General features: G+C 36.5%; 1 protein-coding gene and 1 pseudogene across 2 annotated transcripts in view; both read left to right on the top strand.

Moving 5' to 3' along the window:
• The window catches only part of LOC307055622 (BCL-6 corepressor-like), a 792,095-nt gene that overhangs the window by 86,106 nt on the left and 689,707 nt on the right, over nt 1–16,282 (top strand).
• Nucleotides 50–16,282, top strand: part of LOC307056591 (ferritin light chain-like) — a 57,767-nt pseudogene continuing 41,534 nt past the window's right edge. The window contains exons 1-2 of the transcript in view: nt 50–105; nt 3,395–3,518. The product of the transcript in view is annotated as a ferritin light chain-like (transcript). The remainder of the gene's footprint in view (nt 106–3,394; nt 3,519–16,282) is intronic.

Raw genomic sequence — 16,282 nt, forward strand, 5'->3', positions numbered from 1 at the left:
GGCTGCTGCTGGGTCCTCTCAGGGGCACCCAGAAGTGAGTTCTGGGAATATGGGGAAGCTGGACTTGGACCCCCCTGGCTCCTGCTGGGAGAGTGCCACAGACAGGTGATGCTGATGGAACAGCAAGAAAACAGAAAGAAGCAAGTCCCTTTGCCCTTCTCTTGCTGCTCCGTCTTCCATAAGGTACAGTAAGACAAGAAATTGAGAGACCAAAAGAAAAAAAGAAATGGAGAGACCCAGAGACAATACACAAAGACTTCACGGACACACCTCTCAAGAGAGACTTCTCACGCAAACACCTTTCTCAGAGATCACATACTGAGACCTCACACAGGGACCTCATGTTGCTTCACAGACCCTCAGACAGAAACCTAGCACAGATTTAACAGATTTCCCAGAGATACCTTCCAAAGGGACCTCATACAGAGACTTCACACAGAGATCTCACCCAGAGACAACACACAGAGACCTCACAGAGACCTCACATCTATTCTTCAGTATCCATTGACAAGTCTTTCTTAGTGAATATGAAACCACTTAGCAAACTGGCAGCATGATAAATATATTATCAGTTGTGCCCCTCTGAGATCCACCAGACACTCACTGTCAGCATTACTCTAAATGGGGAAATGTTTGAGAAGTTTTGTTCTTTTGGAATGTCACTGCCTCTGAACAAAAGAATTATACATTCCAAATGTAGATTTTCAAATTTCATTCTTAGGTGTTCATTAGCTTGAAAATCACATATTACATTATTTTATTTTTATTTATTTGAGAAGAATGAAGAAAATAATGTTTATTTCTTAGAAATGCATGTAGTACTCTATTTTTTATTTTAAAAGATTTTTATTGGAGTATAGTTGATTTACAAATTTGTGTTAGTTTCAGGTGTACAGCAAAGGGAGCCAGTTATACATATACATATGTCCACTTTTTTTAAAGATTCTTTTCCCATAGAGGCCATTACAGAGTATTGAGTAGAGTTCCCCGTGCTATACAGTAGGTTATTATTACCTATTTTGTATATAGTAGTGTGTATATGTCAATCCCAATCTCCCAATTTATCCTTCCCCCCTTATCTCCTGGTAACCATAAGTTTTCATTTGTACCCTTTTTTTAGGAGAATCACAAATTTTAAGCACAACTAAAACACTGTCAGTCTCCAGTGAGAGAAAATATTTGTCCAGTTTAGTTATCATCCAGTCAAATGGTATCTGGCACATTTTTTACTTTATTGAGGACAGAAGTTAAACTTGAGATGGCTTACTTGCTTCCTTTGGAAACATAAGAAAAACCTGCAACAAAGGTACTCTAGGAATGAAATAAACCAAGAAAGAAGCATCCGGACTCACATTCACTTCCCAGAGGGCTGTGTAACTAGCACATTATTTTGCACATAATAGCTTGCATCAGGTTTGTGGGGTTTGCTTGATTTTTTAACAGGCCAATAATCATGTGAGGATTTTTCACAAGTCAAATTTCTGGTTTTAAATTTTACATTCTGGCAAAATTATGCTTCTGAATATTATTTTATTTCTTAAAATGTGGTAATGCCCTAAAATGATATTACACAATCATAACGTTCAGCTAACATACTTAAAAAGATGGGCTATTAAGGATTCATTCTTCAATAATTCTATGAAATGCACATTTTCTAAGACATGCAGTTAGGATCCACTTTATATTCATTATAGGGTTAACACATTGCTTTAAAATTTTTTGAAAGATTATAAAATATATGACTTAGCCTATGCTTGACATTATACATGTTACCTCATAAAATTACTGAGGGAAGGATATCTTAATATCTGAATTGAAGGTAGTGTACATTTAATCTACATTTGGCTTATAACAATGAATAATGAAAGGCTTTCATTTATTATATAGCTCACACTTTCCAAAGGGTACACTTCTAAAAGACTACTGATTTCTCACTGCTAATAAGCAACCTATTGTCCTTGCCTTGGTAAAATCTATTTTAATGATAGCTGGTTCTCTCCCAGATTATCCATTGGTATTACAGCGTCGCGGTCTTTTAAGAGGAGCAGGGCTGACACGAGGACTCTTTGGGCTTATTTCTACAAGAAATTTAGTTTTTCTATTCTCCTAATTAAAAAATGTATAATTATTAATTTTTCACTTCACTCTCTTATGTCGTTGAATCAGAAAACAATGGACTATGGTCATGTATGTCATCTAATACTCTATCAGATCACTTTTTTTTAAATAGTGCAGCTTACTCAGGTAAGTTTACTGATCAGAACAAAATGGAATCAATTAGATAAAAGTTCATACAGGAAAATATCCTTTTCAAAGTTGACTATTTTAACACAGTTAAATAAGCAATTATTTTTTAATCCTTTGAGTTAAAATTGTTCAGGGTGGCCAAGAAAGTCTGGAAACATGAAAAATGTCCATAAAAGCACTTTATTACTATAATACGTTGAATGTGTTGCTCCTCATTATTAATTCACAATTCATTAAGCTGGGAAAAATTACAATGAACAATGTGCATTAAAGCAAAATTCCCATCAATCATTTTCCATCTGTCATACATTCTGTCAGATGATTTGTGTGTCTAATTTTCATGGAAAAACTTGTACCTTGGGCTTCCCTGGTGGCGCAGTGGTTGAGAGTCCGCCTGCCGATGCAGGGGACACGGGTTCGTGCCCCGGTCTGGGAGGAATCCACATGCCGTGGAGCGGCTGGGCCCGTGAGCCATGGCCGTTGAGCCTGTGCGTCCGGAGCCTGTGCTCCGCAACGGAAGAGGCCACAACAGTGAGAGGCCCACATACAACAAAAACAAACAAACAAACAAACAAACAAAAAACCAAACTTGTACCTTTACTCCAGAATAAGAAATCAAGGGGGATCAATCTATTAAAAAGATATTAATATTCCCAGACTCTGTGGCCTTCAGTATTTTCTTTTTAAGAAGATTCACCTAGTGCAAATCTTGTAAATATTTTTACCATTTAATATGCCCAGACAAAATGGATACAAAAATTAGATAAAACAGAAAACAACAAAAACAGATCCCCTTTGTTTTCAAAACATTTGATGTTTACATCAAAATATTTTGTTGAAAATGAAGTGATTTTTAATCTATAGTTAAAAGATACTATAATGATATTTAGAACATATTACAGATCTGGATTTTTACAAATAGATTTTTATTTAAAACAGGTCTCACACTGATATCAATAAACCAGGCACTCTAGAACAAAATGTGGAGAGATGGCAATTATGCGATGACTTCTTAATACTCCAAGGGAAAAAGATTTTTTCCAAAGTAATCCATCTACAATATTAACCCTTAAGATCTACTCCCCTTGATAGGTTTCAATATTATTTTCTCTTTTATACACATTTACTTTATAATTAACTCCTACAGGAGGACATTTCTGGAAATGTTCCCAGATATCTACAGCCACACTTTCTGTCATGATCACACCATGGAAAAAGTAGGGAACATCCAGATCCTGATGATCCAGGGGTTTCATAATTACCCCTTTGAGGTCAGTCAGAATCATCATCATTCCCAGAACAGGGTCGGTCTTTACATTTGTGCCCCTAGACATGCAGATTGCAACACTACCCACCCAAAGGCAAGTTGTCTTCCTTACTCAGGTTTGCAGGGGCACCACTCACTGTGGTAGCTAGAAGAGTCCGTTGCCCCCAACCCGGACCTGCATTCTGTACTCTCCACAGACACATCGTACTACAGATATACCAGTGGTGCTGATGAAACTTCCAGAAAGCTATAAAATAATGCATGCCAGGCACGGTAGATGAGGATTTAGAAAATGCTAACATCTTCTCTAGGAAATAAAGGTGACATACCTATGTGGCTTTAAGCATTTTTGTGCATTAGCTGGCCCCCTGGATCTGGGAAAAAGCATCTGATTTTAAAGTTTCTCAGCCTCATTCTCTGCAATGAAATCTGAAGCTCTTCCTTCCTTCTCTGAGTCCAGAAGCTGGAATTGATACAGTCTGCTCTCTGTGATTTGTCTCTACCATTTGTTTCCAGTGACCACTTCAACTCAGATATCTCTCAGTTCAGGGATCACTCCTAAACTTCAGGAAGAAGGTCACTGCCCTTTTTATTCCCACCACAATTTTATGCTAGTAACCCTTTACAGTGTCAATAAATTTATTTTGTAGAATGTGCCCCCTGGACTCCACCTGCTAAATCTGTTTTTTGGGCAAATCATTTGTTACTTAGCTAAACAAATTTTATAAAATCGTATTTCATAAAATTGTATTTTATAAAATGTTACTTTCTTATTTTATAAAATTGGTAAATCCAGGGATTTAGGCTTAATTATTATTTTTAAAAATGTTGGTACTCATTTTGCCAATTTTTCTCTTTTACATATATCAGAAAATATGTTAAGAACTCAACTGTGAAGATACCACTATTTTTATTTTTTCTCACTTTTTGTACTTAACTTTTATAACAAACCTTTATTATTGCACAGGAAACAAGAAAGTTTGTTCCTTGGAAAACATCAGTCCTAAGAACGTAAAGCTTAGCATGTTAGATCTGCGAGGAGCCTTGTCTTTTTTTTTTTTTTTCGGTACGCAGGCCTCTCACTGTTGTGGCCTCTCCCGTTGCAGAGCACAGGCTCCGGACACGCAGGCTCAGCGGTCATGGCTCACAGCTCCAGCCGCTCCGCGGCATGTGGGATCTTCCCAGACCGGGGCACGAACCCGTGTCCCCTGCATCGGCAGGCGGACTCTCAACCACTGCGCCACCAGGGAAGCCCAACCTTGTCTTTTTTTTAATGATGCTTTTTTCTGAATTGGTTAAAAAAAAAAAAAAGCCTTAAGGCTTAGGAACAGAAGCAAATTGAGAATTAAAATCCAAATCATTCAAATGAAGTTTGTCAGAACAGTTTGTGTGTGGAGAGGACAGCTTCTAGGCACTTCAGAGAAACCAGCAGGACAGAATTGAGAATAGCCAGCATCTTACAGGGCTTCTCACAGAAATGCTTTAATGCAAAGAGGTGACTGGATTTCACAGGGAGACCAGGGAGAGGATGCAGAGATAATTAAATCACATTCAAGCACCTGTTTACCTGGGAGGTAAGTTCCTTCATATTGTGGTCAGATGCTGTTTAGGGGGACACTGGTGCAGGGGAGGTGTTGGGAGGATGAACTCTTTTCTGAGTGATTTTGCAATTGTGAAATTTCATCCAACAGAGATGCTAGAAAAATTTGCTCCTAGTAGCGAGCGTCCAACATGATATTTTGGGACAAAAATGTGTATTTGGAAGAATTTTTCACAAAAGAGCAGTGATGGGAGGAAAAGATTCATATGGGCCTCGCTAGTAATATTCTTCCTTCACAATTTTCTTGTGGGGTCCTGAGGCCTGTTGTGACTGCTTGGAGACCTGGTCCCCAAGCAATGGCCCTCTTTGTCATACTCAGGGTAAGCCAGGAAGTTGCTTGTCTGAAGCAGAAAAGGTTCTCCCTTCCACTCATGTCCTCTTGCTGATCAGATGAACACATGGCATCAGCTACAGCTGAGAGGTGTTTGTTAACTACCTTTGTTTCATAGGACACAACTCATATATACTCTACAGTAATGTTTATCACTGTCTTTTATAATCTCAAGGTAAGAAGTAATCAGTGTTAAAATCATTCTACTGGAATAACAAAGCACATGATTTTTTTTTCCCTAATAGTGATTGTATTTGTTTGCTAGGGCTGCCATAACAAAAGACCACACTGGCTACTAGGTGGCTTAAACAACAAAAATATATTTTCTCAGAGTTCTAGAGGCTAGAAGTCCAAGATCAAAGTATCAAGTTTAGTTTCTTTGAGGTCTCTCTCCTTTGATGGCTACCTGCTCGCTGTGTCCTCACATGGTTGCCCCTCAGTCTGTGCATGTCTGTGTTCTAATATTCCCCCCTTATAAAGATACAAGTCATACTGGATTAGAGTCCATCCATATGATCATTTTACCTTAATTTTCTCTTCCAAAGCAGTATTTCCAAGTAGAAGTTAAGCTTACTGTACAAGCAATCAGGTATTTAATAAGAGGCATTGCTATGGAGACAAAAAAAACAATGGTTAATAATTGAGGCAAATTTCATATCAGTTTTTGAGTTCTGAGGGTAGACAGTTGAGAAGATCTCTAAATGTCAGGGTTAAAGCATCTTTTGTAGTTTGAATGTCCATCAGATGTTCAGGTAAACTTTCTGAGTGGTCCATATAGCAACAGGAACGAAGAAGACTGTCTAAACATGAGCTGCTGTGGAGATTTCTCTGAAGTTTATATTAAGATATCTACCTTCAGTATGCAGGACTTCAGAAAAAAAGGCAGTTTTAGTTTCAATTATTCCAAGTCAAAAGGGTGGGAGAAAATTTGGAAACACTAGTTTGGAGAGTTGTAGTCAGGTAGTGGAGGAAACTAGAAAAATTCAGGATACAGTCCAGTTTTCAGGTAATTAACAAAACTTCAAGGAAAATTAATAGCACTAGAATCTAATATCCACAATATGTATTTTGATTTCTATCGAAAGATAATTTTTCTCTCTAAAATCACCCTCATTTCTATCAAAGATAGCCAAATTAAGACAAATTTGTTTGCAAAATAAGTCTAGATTCAATAAACTTGGTCTTGTTTATATAAGTATAGCAAGGATTGTGACTGACCATATAGGCTTATTTTTTATTTTTATTTTTTGCTTTTATTGAGAGAATTTATTGCCTCTCTCTCCTCCCAATAGCTCAAACATGAAGAAGCAACATCAGAGGAAGACAGACAGACAAATGGCTCTTTGAGTTTGTCCTGCTTGGCATTGGTGAAGGAAGAGGCAGCTTTCTCAAAGTTTTTATCTGCTTAATAGGATGTAGTAGAGAAAGGGAACGAGGAAAGTCAGAGGATAAGTGAACAGGCTCTGCACCTACCAAGGATGTGTTATCCTCCTAATCGTCCCAGTAGGAATATTCCATTCATGTTCTTTGATCTGATCCTTGCATTGGAAGACACTTCTTTTTTTAATCTCTTTTTTTTAAATTTAATTTTAATTTTATATTGAAGTATAGTTGATTTACAATGTTGAATTAGTTTCAGGTGTACAGCAAAATGATTCAGTTATACATATACACATATCCATTCTTTTTCAGATTCTTTTGCCATATAGGTTATTACAGAATATTGAGTAGAGTTCCCTTTGCTATACAGTAGGGTCTTGTTGATTACCTATTTTATATATAGTAGTGTGTATATGTGAATCCAAACTCCTAATTTATCCCTCCCCATACCTTTTCCCTTTAGTAACCATAAGTTTGTTTTTTAAGTCTGTGAGTCTGTTTCTCTTTTGTAATTAAGTTCATTTGTATCATTTTTTCAGATTCCACAGATAAGTGATATCATATGATATTTGTCTTTCTCTGAATTACTTCACTTAGTATGATAATCTCTATGTCAATTCATGTTACTGCAAATGGCATTATTTCATTCATTTTTATGGCTGAGTAATATTCCATTGTATATATGTACCACATCTTCTTTATCCATTCATCTGTCAGTGGACATTTAAATTGCTTTCATATCCTGGTTATTGTGAATAGTGCTGCACTGAACACTGGGGTGCATGTATCTTTTGGAAGTATAATTTTCTCCAGATACATGCCTAAGAGTAGGATTGCTGGATCATATGGTAGTTCTATTTTTAGTTTTTTAAGGAATCCCATAATATTCTCCGTAGTGGTTGAACCAATTTACATTCCTACCAACAGTGTAGGAGGACTCCTTTTCTCCACACCCTCTCCAACATTTTTGTAGTCTACAGTTTGTAGACGTTTTGATGATGGTTACTCTGACTGGTGTGAGGTGATACCTCATTGTAGTTTTGTTTTGCATTTCTCTAATAATTAGGGATGTTGAGCAGATCTTCATGTGCTTTTTGCCCATCAGTATGTCTTCTTTGGAGAAATGTCTGTTTAGATCTTCTGTCCATTTTTTGATTGGGTTGTTTGCTTTTTTGATATTGAGCTGCATGAGCTATTTGTATACTTTGGAGATTATTCCATTGTCAGTCTCATCATTTGCAAATATTTTCTCCCATTCTGTAGGTTGTCTTTTTGTTTTGTTTATGGTTTCCTTTGCTGTGCAAAAGCTTTTAAGTTTTATTAGGTCCCATTTGTTTATTTTAGTTTTTGTTTTCTTTCCTCTAGGAGGTGGATCCAAAAAGATATTGCTGCTGTGAAAGAGTGCTCTGCCTGGATTTTCCTCTAAGAGTTTTATAATATCCAGTCTTACATTTAGGTCTTTAATGAATTTTGAGTTTATTTTTGTCTGTGGTGTTAGAAAATTGTTCTAATTTCATTTTTTTACATGTAGCTGTCCAGTTTTCCCAGTACCACTTATTGAAGAGACTGTCTTTTCTCCATTGTATAGTCCTGCCTCCTTTGTCATAGATTAATTGACCATAGTTGTGTGGGTTTATTTCTGGGCTTTCTATTCTGTTCCATTGATCTATATTTCTGTTTTTGTGCAAGTACCATACTGATTACTGTAGCTTTGTAATATAGTCTGAAGACAGTGAGCCTGATTCTTCCAACTCCATTTTTGCTTTCATAGTATGCTTTGGCTATTTGGGGGTTTGTGTTTCTATACAAAGTTTAAAATTTTCTGTTCTAGTTCTGTGAAAAATGCCATTGGTGGGGGCTTCCCTGGCGGTCCGGTGGTTGGGACTTCACCTTCCAATGAGGAGGATGCAGGTTCGATCCCTGGTCAGGGAGTTGGCATCCCACATGCAATGCAACCAAAACAAAAAACAAAAAAAACAAAAACAAAAACATAAAACAGAAGCAATATTGTAACAAATTCAATAAAGACTTTAAAATGGTCCACATGAAAAAAATCTTAAAAAAAAAATTCCACTGGTAATTTAATAGGGATTGCATTGAATCTGTAGATTGCCTTAAGTAGTATAGTCATTTTGACAGTATTGATTCTTCCAATCCAAGCACATGGTATATCTCTCCATCTGTTTGTGTCACTTTCGATTTCTTTCATCAGCATCTTAGAGTTTTCAGAGTACAGGTCTTTTGTCTCCTTAGGTAGATTTATTCATAGGTATTTTTTCTTTTTGATGTGATGGTAAATGGGATTCCTTCCATAATTTCTCTTTCTGATCTTTTGTTTTTAGTGTATAGGAATGAAAGAGATTTCTGTGAATTAATTTTGTATTCTGTGACTTTACTGAATTCATTGATGTGGTATATCACACTGATTGATATGAGCCTGTGAGCCATGGCCGCTGAGCCTGCGCGTCCGGAGCCTGTGCTCCGCAACGGGAGAGGCCACAACAGTGAGAGGCCCGCGTACCACGAAAAAAAAATCATAAAATGGGGCTTTCCTGGTGGCACAGTGTTTAAGAATCTGCCTGCCAGTGCAGGGGACATGGGTTCAAGCCCTGGTCCAGGAAGATCCCACATGCCGCAGAGCAACTAAGCCCATGCGCCACAACTACTGCGCCTGCGTTCTAGAGCCATTGAGCCACAACTACTGAAGCCCATGCACCTAGAGCCCATGCTCTACAACAAGAGAAGCCGCTGCAATGAGAAGCCCATGCACCACAACAAAGAGTAGCTGCCCTTCGCTGCAACTAGAGAAAGCCCACACACAGCAACAAAGACCCAATGCATCCAAAAATAAATAAAATAAATAAATTTATTTTTAAAATCATAAAATATTATAACCATCTTCTTCAGTTTACTTAGTCCCATGTAATTAATTCTTGTTTTGTTTGATCTTTTGTTAGAAGTTTTATGAAACCATCAATTTCTCCATTAGGGTTTTGTAAATTCTTACTCAGTTCAGTGTAATGATTTGAAATTCATCAGAAACTTGTGTTCTAGAATACTTGTTAGATCCTTTTCCATGAATTTCTCTGAACATGAAACACATTTTCAGGAAGCTTTTGTAAAAGCATCTGAGTAAAACCATTGTCTAAGTGATAAAAGACAAATATCCATTACTAAAAATTTGATTCATTCTAATGGAATTGACAAGAAAATTTATCTCTGTGACACAAAACATTTAAGATAATAACTAGAATTATGACTGATAACATTATACTAGGACATATCCAATTTTAGGAATTTCATATACTTTCGAGAACATTTATATTAATAACATTCACCCTTATGATATAACCTAGAGTTTAGGATCATTTATTTAGCAATGCTTCCCATGTAAGTAACATACCAAATAAGCCTAATGAGTTTCATAGCTCTCTTTTCTAATAAGATAAAACAAATCTTTTAAGGTGTTCCAAGGGGCCTCTGGAAAACCTGAACGTTATTTCCAGGTCAATAAGACTTCATTTAGAATTTGACTTGGGGGAAAATCTACTTTTTCAAAAATAAAAATGTTTTAAAACACTTTGTCAAATATGATCATATGTCACTGTGAATTAATAGTTAGTTATCAATTTAATCAAAGTGACAAAGATTCACATGTAAATACAGATAGTTAAATAGTGTAAAAAGACTTAGCTCTTTTAATATTGAAAGCACTCAGTTTTTCTTCAAAATTATCAAAGACTCATAAAGACAAAATGTACAATATTTGTTTTGCTAGACAGATTACATTAAATGTAAAAAGAAGTCTTTGTTTACAATTTCTCATTAAGAGCAGACCAATAATTAAGAAAATTTTGCAAAAAGAGAGAAAAAACAAATTTTAATTTTCTGCCAGCTTACTTTGGATATTAAAACTCAATCACTTTATTAAATTCATTCCAATCTTAGACCTGACTACACATAAAATTCCTTTCTAAAGATTCCTTTTTAACAAACCTCTTACAACTTTCTCTGTCCATTTTGATTTGTCCCTTGTTCTCTTTCCCATTTAGAAGTTACCAGCTTTAGGACAAAAATCACTTAACAAAGTTTTTACATTAACAAAAACATCTCCATACCTTACACTTTTTCTTACCCCAAAATATATTCTAATTTCCTTATAATTCCTAGTAGCTTTAACCACATATATTATTTACAATTCTTAATCCTTTGAAGCTTTAATTTTTTTGTAAAGATAAAGTTAAAAATTATTAACTGTGTAAGTAGTTTGTGGCTTGGCAAACTTATAAATACATTTCATAATTTCTAGAAACATATTCTACTTCATAGTACAAGCTTTTAATGAAGCACAAGACATGTTTACTAATAGAACCAAACATATTTAGTGTGTAATAAGAGGTCAAAAGTAGTTAAACTTAGACTTGTTCAGCAATTAATATTTCAGTATTTTGTCTTAGTTGGAAATGATCTAGACATTCAATTCATTTAATTTAACTTAGCAAAACTCTAAGGGTACAATTTATCAAAGACATTTAGAAAACTAATTAAGTTGACATAGCAAAAACAATTATTGCTAAAAAAAGTTTACCTAAAAGAATTCTTATCTTATGTCTATTTAATTAATTTGTTCTTAACAATCACTCAGATTACTCATGACAATTTCATAAGATGTTAAAGTAGTGTTAGCCATCATCTTAAATTATTATTATTATTACTTTTTTCTGAGAAATTTTGTAAAAGAGATAACATGAGCTTATTTGACTTTTAGTAAAACTACATAGCATAAAGCTATTATACTTAATGCTGATAACTCTTAAGATATGTCTGTATTAATTAAACCATTAAACCTGAACTAGATTTTACTTACCAAAAATTATCCTAGATCATGTGAATTTGAAAAATATTTGTATTCGTTTTTGTTATATTTTTGAGAATTTTTATATTGCTTGTTGGAATAAATTAAGTTTACTCACTCAGATAGCTACAGTCTTTTATTATTTATGGAGAAGACTTTTAAGTCTTCTTGCCCTTTAAGTGTACTTGCCCTTGATAAACAATTTGAAGGAGACTGTGATTTAGAGTTTGAGCAAGAGAGGGTTTTTCTGGTGGTTTTTGTTTAAAAAAAAAACCTCTTTCCTTTTTTTTCTTTAAATTTTAGTTTCAGGTTCTAACAATTGAGATAATCTGGGCTCAGTCTCAGGCAATGTGGCTGTGTTTACATTTCAAAGACATGGTAAGATTTATAACTTGAAGGGACAGAGAAAAAAGTGTAAATTTTCTTCTGTGAGTTTTGGAGTGTATTTTTCTATTATCATAAGTCTCAGGGTAATTATTATTTTAAAAACGTTTTCTTCTTAAGTACAGGACAATTTTGCTCCAATTATCCTCAACTTTTATAATATCTACAAGAATTTGAGAGGAATAGGTTTCAGGGTTGGTGAAGATAAATGGGCCTTGACTTGTTCCTAAGTTGCATTTCTGGTTTTCTAGAGATTTGGAAGACAAAGATAATTGTTTCTATTAGCTCTTGAATATTGGCTTCCAACTGATCTTTTCCTAATTATTTGTAGGAGGGCCTAAGGAATTGCTGAGGAGATGGGGCAATTTTTAAAATTTTTCTTAAAAAGGGGAATTCATGTTGGATCTTTAATTTCTGTTATTTCATCTTAATAACGATTCCCTAAGGCTAGCTGTTATACATTATTTTTCCTTTCAATTTGATCCTTCCATAAATACCAATATGACAGCTGTTTATGATGAGAGCTCTCAAAAGGTAATCTTTTAAATACAGCAAATTTAAAGGATCCATCCTCTGGCCATTGAGGAGTAAGACCTTTCATTAATTTCAAATAGTGACTCAAATCAGTAAGCCTTTTTATGGAACGACCCAGAGGTAACTTTTCAGGCTTAGAATAAATCCTTACCATGGATGAAATAAGCATACTTTCAGATAGAGAGGGCACGGATGATATAGCCCCTATAATGTGAAAATTCATTTCCAAGGATAATCTAAGAAAGCAAAGGCCTTCATTGCACAGGCAGTAAGGGTGGTATAATGCAAACTGTGTCCCTGGTCTCTCCTGGGAATTTGAGGCACCTCTGATCCCAAACCTACTAATGTGTGACATCAGGCATATGCTGCTGGAATGGGACTTTTCCAACACTAACAAGGCAATGAAGGTTGAAACAACAAAGGCCCCTTATGGACTGGGTCCCCTTAGGACAAACTCCTCTGACAGCTGGCACAACAAGACTACAGTGTGCTGTTTATGACTTTGTGTCTCAGAACCCCAGTCAATTCAACTGGTTACCAGATGCACCCCAGTAAATACACCATCCAGATGGTGGAGACCAGAGAGAATATTCTCACTGGACAGAAAGCCAAACTCTCAGGACACAGAAAAATACAGAAGGAAAAATCTCATCCAGTTTTTATATAGAGGACTGACAACAAAGTTTGTCTTAATAGGCACTGGACTGGAGAGAACTGTTAACTCACCAGTCTGTGAGGCTGTCTCAAACAGCAGGCTTATAGGGCCTATGCCTGTATTCTGCCCTATGGCTCTTTCTTCTTATGAAACATGACTCAGGAGACAGAGACAAAGAAAAACAGTGACTGTCTCTGGGAGGAAAGGATTAAGAAAAACTGAGATGAGATTACTCATTTCCAAAAACCAGATTTTCTATGTCACAAGGATCTTGCTCCATAAGTATTTTCTTCTGCTAATCTAAATTTAGACATAGAGAAAAGGAGACTCTTAAGCACTTTCCCTCCCACCAGACCTTACAGGCCTGGGAAGTTGAGGAGATAAGAAATTTTACCTTCTGCTGGCCTTTGTCATGTGTCCTAGGATCTCTCAGCTGCATCAGTCTTGTGGTGGGAAGCAGGGTTTAGCCAGCCTCCTGGTTGTCTTGTCAGCTGTTGAGGAGGAAGAAATGTCCCTGCCAACCTTCTTGAGTTAAAGAAGTCACAAGGTTTATACAGCCTTCTTGACCCTGCATTCCCTGTCTCTGGTGCTAATGATGTCTTTCTACCTCCTGGTACAGGGAGGGCACCATTCACATGAGATATTAATTTCCTGCTTTCATGGAGACAGATAGGAAGGTCAGTGTGTCTCTCTTGCATCAGTCATTTCTTCAGTAACTTTAATTCAAAGGAATATTCCACTGAGGCATATTTTGGAGCATCCTGCCCTGGGCACCAACAAAGTCAAATGGTTTAGAGAGAAAGCAAGTCCCTTTGTCAGCAGTGACCTGTGCTCATGGTGATTGTTATTCCATCTCCACAATACCATTGGGCTGGGTGCTCAAGAAACAGAGCTGTGAAAACATGGCTCCTGTCTCTTATAATTTATAGTACCAATGTTTCAAAGAAAAAATTTTATTTAGTGCCTCCTTTGTGTTAGACAATAATGCTGGTATATTTTCAAGATATACAAATAATAGAAAGAGACATGTATGGCACTTGAATTGTAGTGAGACATTAAAAATTTCCCCCCTCAAAAAATCTTTTTCTTTATACTTATAAGAAAAAAAAATGTAGATTCATTTTGGATAAGATAAAGAAAATTTATGAAGTGATAAATCTAACCTGAGAAAGTAGAAAAGAACACAGTACACAGGCTCTGAGCATTCTACTCACAGAAAATATTGTCCTGTTCTTTTGCAATATGGACTTGTTCCCCTGTCCCTCTGTCTGTCTCTTCCCCTCTCTGTTTCTGCCCCTCTTCTCTCTCTCCCTCACACATACACACATTCACTCCCCTACAAAAAAACCCATTGACTAAATGCTAATTGGCAGGCACTGTGCTCAAACTGAGGCTACAGTGGTGAGTTAAAAACAGAGATCATTTTTCCATCCTCATCAAACGTATATTCCAAGATGGAGAAAGTGAATACTAACCAAAGAGTCACACAACCATAATATTGCAACCACAACTAACAACCATAACCACTGAGTTAAGCTAAGCAAGCCACTATTGTCAGCTTTCTCTCAACCCTCAGTAGAGTGTGTTCCACTTAAAGGCCTTGAGTAAGTCACTATTCTGTTGAGAAAATCCAGGAAATTTCTCAGTCTTCCACATCTGAAATTATGCAGTTTGGAATGTCAGGAACAAGAGTGAGGGGAAAGGTCATTCAGAACTGCAACTAACCAGTTTCTCTCTTTCTGACTGCTGCAATAACCTCCTGGTCTATCCTGTGTTTACTCCCATTCCTCTGGCCTGTTCACAGAGCTGCCAAAGTGGTCCCTTAAAATTTAAGCCTGATTGTGCCACTCTACACTCAAAATCATCCAGTGAATTCAGTTTAATTACAATAAATCCAAAGTTCTCACCAAGGCCTCAAAGTCCTGTTTGATCTGTTCTCCCCTTCTCCCATGTCTCTCTTGGCCTCATTCCTACCACTCTCCCCCTTGTTTTCTGTAATCCAGCCATATTGCTTCTTCTCCAGCTTTTACGAAAACACTACTTAGTAGACAAACAATTTAATTTAAATTGGGCAAAAAATTTAATAAGACACTTAACCAAAGAAGATACATGAATGGTAAATAAGCAACATTTTAAAATGTTCAGCATTATTAGTCATCAAAGAAAAATTAAAACCACAATGCAAATAACTTCACATCTACTAGAATGACTAAAATTAAAAAGATTGATAGCATCAAATGTTAGTAAGGATGGAGAACAACCAGAAGTCTCATACAGTCCTGAAGAAAAGGTGAAATGATGTACTACTTTGGAAAACAGTTCGGCATTAATACAACCCCCTAATTTCACCCCCTAGGAATTTAAATTAGAAAAATATGTCCACACAAAATTTGTACATGAACGTTCATAGAAACAACTTTATTCATGATTGTGAAACTGAGTAGGATCCTGTGGGGCCTTCCCAGTGACAGACTCCCAGTGTTCCCTGCTTCTTGTTTGTGGAACAAAGCTTTAGTCTCCTAGGCCTCCCTTGATTTCCAGAGAGCAGTTAATGATTAGAGAACTGACAAAATTCAGAAACAAAGGAAAAGCAGTCAAGCAAGAAAAGTAACAATAGATTGAAAAACAGTGTTGTCTATATCCCTTTCTCCTCAAGGGATATAGATAACAGTCTGACACATATCCTTGATGTGGTGCTCCAAGGACAATGGTGCTTCAAGGACAAAGGACAACCCTCTCTGAAAAAGTGTCAGCGTTACACCCCTTATCAGAACCTTAATTGCCCTCCCCACCATGTTGTGATGGTTATGAAATTCCTCAGCCCAGCTGGGCCATGAGACCTGTCCCAAATAAGAAAAGGCATCTTCCCTGTCCCACTGCCACCTTATAGAAGGAAAGTATATGTGCCTCGACCAATTAGTAAATGAAATTTTCACCTTGGAGCATTCCTTTGTTTTCTGGCTATAAAAACTGATCAATAGCACATGTTTGGGGTCCACTCCCCCAGACTACTAGGAAGCCAGCCTGCT

This window comes from Hyperoodon ampullatus, assembly GCF_949752795.1.
Source record: "Hyperoodon ampullatus genome assembly, chromosome: 7".
Classification (NCBI taxonomy): Eukaryota; Metazoa; Chordata; class Mammalia; order Artiodactyla; family Ziphiidae; genus Hyperoodon; species Hyperoodon ampullatus.